General features: G+C 38.2%; 1 protein-coding gene across 7 annotated transcripts in view; it reads left to right on the top strand.

Moving 5' to 3' along the window:
• The window catches only part of LOC103661323 (protein C19orf12 homolog), a 70,200-nt gene that overhangs the window by 25,302 nt on the left and 37,817 nt on the right, over positions 1–7,081 (top strand). The gene's annotated exons all lie outside the window — the stretch shown is intronic.

Here is a 7,081-nt window from a genome sequence, read left to right as displayed (position 1 = left end):
GGTGTTTGAAAGGCTCAGCACTGGCTTTACTGCTGGGGTTCCAAGGGAAGGGGGAGTCCAGCTTCCAGGACAAAGCTGAGGTTGGGAAGCATCCTAGGAGGGGGCAGAGGTGGAGGAGTGACGTCCAAGGAATATTTTACAGGGAACACCCCCCACCCTGACACACACAGACACACACAGACACACACCCACACACGGGTTGGCCTTGAGCCATCTCAAATCTGAAAAGGGCTCTGGGGGCTTTCCATGGCGTAGCCCACTAATCCTGACAGCGTCCTCCCACCTCGGCATGGCGGCCACTGCCGTGTTACACATAGGAGCAGTGAGGTGCAGAGAGGTTGGTCTGCCTGAGGCCACCCTGGTAGGGAGTGTCAGGGTCCAGACTCTAATCTGGGTCCACCGGGCTCAAAGCCGTCCCTGTAACCAGCCCTCTGCCTGGCTTTCCAGGAAGCCAGACACACCCAGACGATGGGCCTCTTTCACACTGCCAGAGTCATTTTGTTTCGTTTTCTTCTTTCTCCTCTCTTGAATGGGAAAGTACTTGGGAGGTATATATGCCATATATACTCACACATACACATCGTATACATACAACACATAAATATGCACACACATTGCTGAATTCCTGTATCAGTTCTAGCAATTTTGGGGTAGAGTCTTTTGGGTTTTCTACATAGAGATCATGTCATCTGCAAAGAGTGAGAGTTTGACTTTCTTTGCCTATTTGGATGCATTTTATTTCTTTTTGTTGTTGATTGCCGAGGGTAGGACTTCTAGTACTATGTTGAACAATAGTAGTGAGAGCGGGCATCCCTGTTGTGTTCGTGACCTTAGGGGGAAAGCTCTCAGTCTTTCCCCACTGAGAATGATATTGGCTGGGGAATTTTCTATATGGCTTTTATGATATTGAGGTTTCTTCCCTCTATCCCTACACTGTGGAGACTTTAAATCAAGAAAGGATACTGTGATTTTTCAAGTGCTTTCTTTTGCATCAATTGAGAGGATCCTGTGGTTCTTGTCCTTTCTTTTATAAATGTGATGTATCACATCGCTTTGCAAATGTTGAACCACCCTCGCAGCCCAGGATTAAATTCCACTTTGTTGTGGTGAATCATCCTTTTAATGTACTGTTGGATCCTATTGGCTAGTATCTTGGTGAGAATTTTTGCATCCGTGTTCATCGGAATATTGGTGTGTCATTGTCCTTTTTGATAGGGTCCTTTTTTTGGCGTTGGGATCAAGGTAATCCTGGCCTCATAGAACGAGTTTGGAAGTTTTCATTCTTTTTTTTTTTTTTTTTACCAGCTTCAGAAGAATAGGTTTTCATTCTTCTTTAAATGTTTGGTAGAATTACTCTGGGAAGTCATCCAGCACTGGTCTGTTGTTTGTTGCAAGATTTTTGATTACTGCTTCAATTTCCATGCTGATCGTGGGTCTGTCCAAGTTTTCTATTTCTTCCTGTTTCAGTTTTGCTGGTTTATAAGTTTCTAGAAATGCATCCATTTCTTCCAGATTACTTAAATTGTTGGCATATAATTGCTCATGATATGTTCTTAAAATCGTTTGTATTAACTTGGTATTAGTCGTGATCTCTTCTTTTTCATTCATGATTTTATTAATCTGGGTCCTTTCTCTTTTGAATAAGTCTGGCTAGGGGTTTATCAATCTTATTAATTCTTTCGAAGAACCAGCTTCTAGTTTCATTGATACTGTTCTACTCGTTTCTATTTCGTTGATTTCTGCTCTAATCTTTATTATTTCTCTTCTCCTGCTTGGCTTAGGCTTTGTGTGCTGTTCTTTCTCAGATCCTTTAGGTTCAAGGTTAGCTTGTGTTTTTGAGATTTTTCTAATTTTTTGAGAGAGGCTTGTATTGCAGTGTACTTCTTAGGACCACCTTTACTGCATCCCAAAGTTTTTGAACGGCTTTGCTTTAATTTTCATTAGTTTCCATGAATTTTCTTAATTCTTCTTTAATTTCCTGGTTGACACATTCATTCTTTAGTAGGATGCTCTTTAACTTCCATGTGTTTGAGTTCCTTCCAAATTTCCTCTTGCGATTGGGTTCACTTTCAAAGCATTGTCCTCTCAAAATATGCAGGGAGTAATCCCAGTCTTTTGATGCCAGTTGAGACCTACATGACTTGTGACCCATATGTGCTCTATTCTGGAGAATGTTCCATGTGCACTGGAAAAGAATGTGTATTCTGTTGCTTTAGGATGGAATACTCTGTGTGTATCTGTGAAGTCCATCTGGTCCAGTGTTTCATTCAAAGCCCTTGTTCCTATTATATGTCCAGGGGTTGGTCTATTTTTATTGATTTAGGAATGGACCTCTCTAACTCTTGGACATGAATGCCTGTTTCCTTCCCCAGATTATGGAAGTTCTCAGCTATGATTTGCTCAAATACACCTTCAGGTGCTTGCGTGCTCACTCTCTCTCTCTCCCTCTCGCTTTTCACCCTCAAGGACCCCAATAATTGTGATGTTGGTTTGTTTTATGTCATCACAGATTTCTCAAAGCCTCTCCTCATGGTCTATTAGTTGTTTTTCTCTCTTTTCCTCAGCTACCTTCCTTTCCATCAACTTGTCTTCATTGTCACTGACTCTCTCTTCTGCCTCATTCACCCAAGCTGTTAGAGCACCCAATTTAGAGTGCATCTCAGAGCATTTTTAATTTTGGCCTGGTTAGATCTCATTTCTATACTAAGAGGTTCTCTAGTGTCTTTTATGCTTTTCCAAGTCCAGGTAGTAACTTTTTCATTGTTATCCTGAATTCCAGCTCTGACATTTTCTTTATATCCATATTGATTAGATCTGTGGCAGAGAACATTACCTCTGGTTCTTTCTTTTGTTGTAAATTCCTTCTTCTAGTCATTTTGCACAGAGAAGAATAGATGAATGAGTGAACAAAACCAAAAATATTGGCCACACCTAAGCAAAATACACACTAGACAAATCCAAAGAGATCAAGAACCAAAAATAAAGGAAAAAGAAAAAAAAAGAAAAAGGTAAATAAAAAAGTGAAATTAAAAAGGGGGGAGGAGGGAATATAATCTCACAGGGTGGACAAAACAGGGTGATCCACTTGGTCTTGAGTGTATTTTGGTCTCTGTGTTAGAAGACACTGAATCCCAAAATTGTAAAGAAAGCAAATTTATATATATACAAAGCCCTTGTTTGCTTGTTGATCTTCTGCTTAGATGATCTGTCCATTGCTATGGGGGGGGTGTTGAAGTCCCCTACTATTCTTGTATTATTATCAGTTTGTTTCTTTATTTATTAATTGGTTGATTTATGGCTGTTCCCAAATTAGGAGCATAAATATTTATAATTGTTAGATATATATATATAGCCTGGGTTCCCTGCCTCCCTAAGACAGCCTGAGTGAGTCAGTTCAGCAGCCTGGACATCGGAGCCCCTGGAAGATCAAAGTCCGCTAGCAAGGACCTCTGGGGAAGGCACAAGGCATATGCTTCAATAAGGTCCAGGCCACAAAAGAAGTCTCAGTACATTTAAGTAGAAGGAAATCATACTATCTTTTCTGACCACAATGTTATTAAACTAGAAATCAATTATATGAAAAAAGATGGAAAAACACAATCACATGGAGGCTAAATAGCATGCTACTAAGCAACCAATGGGTCTATGAAGAAATCAGAGAGAAAATTTAAAAAATACCATGAGACAAACAAAAATGGAAACACAATAGTTCAAAAATCATTAGGATACAGCAAAAACATATTCTAAGAGAGACATTTATAGCAATACATGCCTACCTAAAAAAACAAAAATCTCAAACAATGTAACATTACATCTGAAGGAATTAGAAAAAGAAGAACAAACAAAGTCAAAAATCAGCAGATAGAAGGAAATAATACAGATCAGAGTGGAAATAAATGAAAAAATAATAGAAAAGATCAGTAAAACTAAGAACTAGTTCTTTGAAAAGAAAATTTATGAAGCTTTAGCCAGACTCATAAAAAAAGAGAGAGGACTTAAATAAATAAGACCAGAAATGAAAGAGCAGTTACAACTGACACCACAGAAATACAAATAATTATGAGACTACATTGAAAAATTATATACCAACAAATTGGACAACCTAGAAATAATGGGTAACTAGAAACATATAATCCCACAAGACTGAATCAGGAAGAAATAGAAAATGTGAACAAATCCATCACTAGTACCAACGTTGAATTGATAATGAAAAATCTGCGAACAAACAAAAGTCTAGGGCCAGATGGCTTCACAGGTGAATTCCTTTTTTCCCAAAAATTTTTATTTAAATTCAGTTTATTAACATATAATGTATTAATAGTTTCAGAGGTAGAATTTAGTGATTCATCAGTTGCATACAACACCCAGTGCTCATAACTTCAAGGGCCCTCTTTAATGCCCATCACCCAGTTACCACATCCCCCCACCCACCTCCCCTCCAGCAACCCTCAGGTTGTTTCCTATAGTTAAGAGTCTCTTATGGTTTGTCTCCCTCTGTATTCATCTTACTTTATTTTTCCTTCCCATCCACTATGTTCATCTGTTTTCTTCCTTAAATTCCACGTATTAGTGAAATCATATGGTATTTGTCTTTCTCTGACTGACTTATTGTGCTTAGCATAATACCTTCTAGTTCCATCCACGTCATTGTAAATGGCAAGACTTCATTGTTTTTGATGGCTGAGTAATATTCCATTGTATATATATATACACATATATACATATACACATATTCCATTGTATATATACACATATATATACACACATATATACATATATATGTATATATGTGTATATATATGGAATGTATATGGGATAATGGAATATTTCCATTATCTTTATCTCTACCTATGAATGAATAATATATACATACACGCACACCACATCTTCTTTATTCATTCATCTGTCAATGCACATCTGGACTCTTTCCATATTTTGGCTATTTCACAGGTGAAATCTACCATTTAACAAAGTGTTAATACCTATTCTTCTCAAACTATTCCAAAAAATAGAAGAGGCAAGAAAACTACCAAACTGATTGTAGGAGGCCAGCATTACCCTGATATCAAAACCAGATAAGGACACCACACACACACACACACACACACACACACACACACCAAAACAAAACAAAACACTACAGGGCACATCCGTGATGAACATAGATGCAAGAATACACAAGAAAATTTAAGCAAACTGAATTCAACAATGCATTAAAAGGATCATCCGCAACAAATTAATGGGATTTATTCCAGGAATGCAAGGATTGTTCAATATCCAGGAAACAAACACTGCGATACACCACATTAATAAAATGAAGGATAGCAATCATTGAACATCTCAGTAGATGCAGAAAGGCATTTGACAAAATTCAACATCCATTAATAAAAAAAAAACTCAACAAAATGAGTTTAGAGGGAACATACCTCAACATTTTTTTTATTAAGCCATATATGACAAAGCAGCAGCTAACACTCAATGCTGAAAAGCTGAAAGATTTTCCTTTAAGATCAGGAATAAGACAAGAATGTCCACTCTTGCCACTTTTACCCAGCAGAGTACTGGGATTCTTAGCCACAACAATCAGACAAGAAAAAGAAATAAAAGGAATCCAATTTGATAAGGAAGAAGTAAAATTGTTACTATTTGCAGATGATATGAAACTATATATAGGAAACTAAAGACTCCACCAAAAAACTATTAGAGATAATAAAGATTTCAGTAAAGCTGCAGGATACAAAATTAATCATATTTTTTTTATTATATTATGTTAGCATACAGTACATCCCTGGTTTTTGATGTAAAGTTTGATGATTCATTAGTTGCATATAACACCCAGTGCACCATGCAATATGTGCCCTCCTTACTACCCATCACCAGCCTATCCCATTCCCCCACCCTCCTCCCCTCTGAAGCCCTCAGTTTGTTTCTCAGAGTCCATAGTCTCTCATGCTTCATTCCCCCTTCTTTTTTTTTTAAAGATTTTTTATTTTTTTATGTGACAGAGATACAGCCAGTGAGAGAGGGAACACAGCAGGGGAGTGGGAGAGGAAGAAGCAGGCTCCCAGCAGAGGAGCCCGATGTGGGACTCGATTCCGGAATGCCGGGATCACGCCCTGAGCCAAAGGCAGACGCTTAACGACTGCGCTACCCAGGCGCCCCTCATTCCCCCTTCTGACTACCCCCCTTTCTTTATCCCTTTCTTCTCCTACCGATCTTCCTAGTTCTTATGTTCCATAGATGAGAGAAACCATATGATAATTGTCTTTCTCTGCTTGACTTATTTCACTTAGCATTATCTCCTCTAGTGCCGTCCATGTTGCAGCAAATGTTGAGAAATCATTCTTTTTGATAGCTGAGTAATATTCCATTGTATATATGGACCACATCTTCTTAATCCAGTAATCTGCTGAAGGGCATCTCGGCTCCTTCCATGATTTAGCTATTGTGGACAATGCTGCTATGAACATTGGGGTGCATATGGCCCTTCCTCTTCACTACATCTGTATCTTTGGGGTAGATACCCAGTAGTGCAATGGCTGGATCATAGGGTAGCTCAATTTTTAACTTTCTAAGGGACTTCCACACTGTATTCCAGAGTGGCTGTACCAACTTGCATTCCCACCAATAATGTAGGAGGGATTCCCTTTCTCCACATCCTCTCCAACAATTGTTGTTTCTTGCCTTGTCAATTTTTGCCATTCTAACTGGCGTAAGTGGTATCTTAGTGTGGTTTTGATTTGAATTTCCCTGATGGCTAATGACTTTGAACATTTTTTCATGTGTCTGTTAGCCATTTGTATGTCTTCATTGGAAAAGTGTCTGTTCATATCTTCTGCCCATTTTATGATTTGTTTATTTGTTTCTTGTGTATTGAGTTTGAGAGGTTCTTTGTAGATCTTGGATAAGAGTCTTTTATCTGTAGTGTCATTTGCAAATATATTCTCCCATTCCGTGGGCTGCCTCTTAGGATACAAAATTAAAGTACAGAAATCTGTTGCACTTTGACACACTAATAAACTGGCAAAAGAGAAATTTTAAAAATCCTATTTATAGTTGCATAAAGAAGAATAAAATACCT

This window comes from Ursus maritimus, unplaced genomic scaffold (genome assembly GCF_017311325.1).
Source record: "Ursus maritimus isolate PB19 unplaced genomic scaffold, ASM1731132v1 scaffold_19, whole genome shotgun sequence".
NCBI classification, from domain to species: Eukaryota; Metazoa; Chordata; class Mammalia; order Carnivora; family Ursidae; genus Ursus; species Ursus maritimus.
This window is presented reverse-complemented; position numbering and strand designations above follow the sequence as displayed.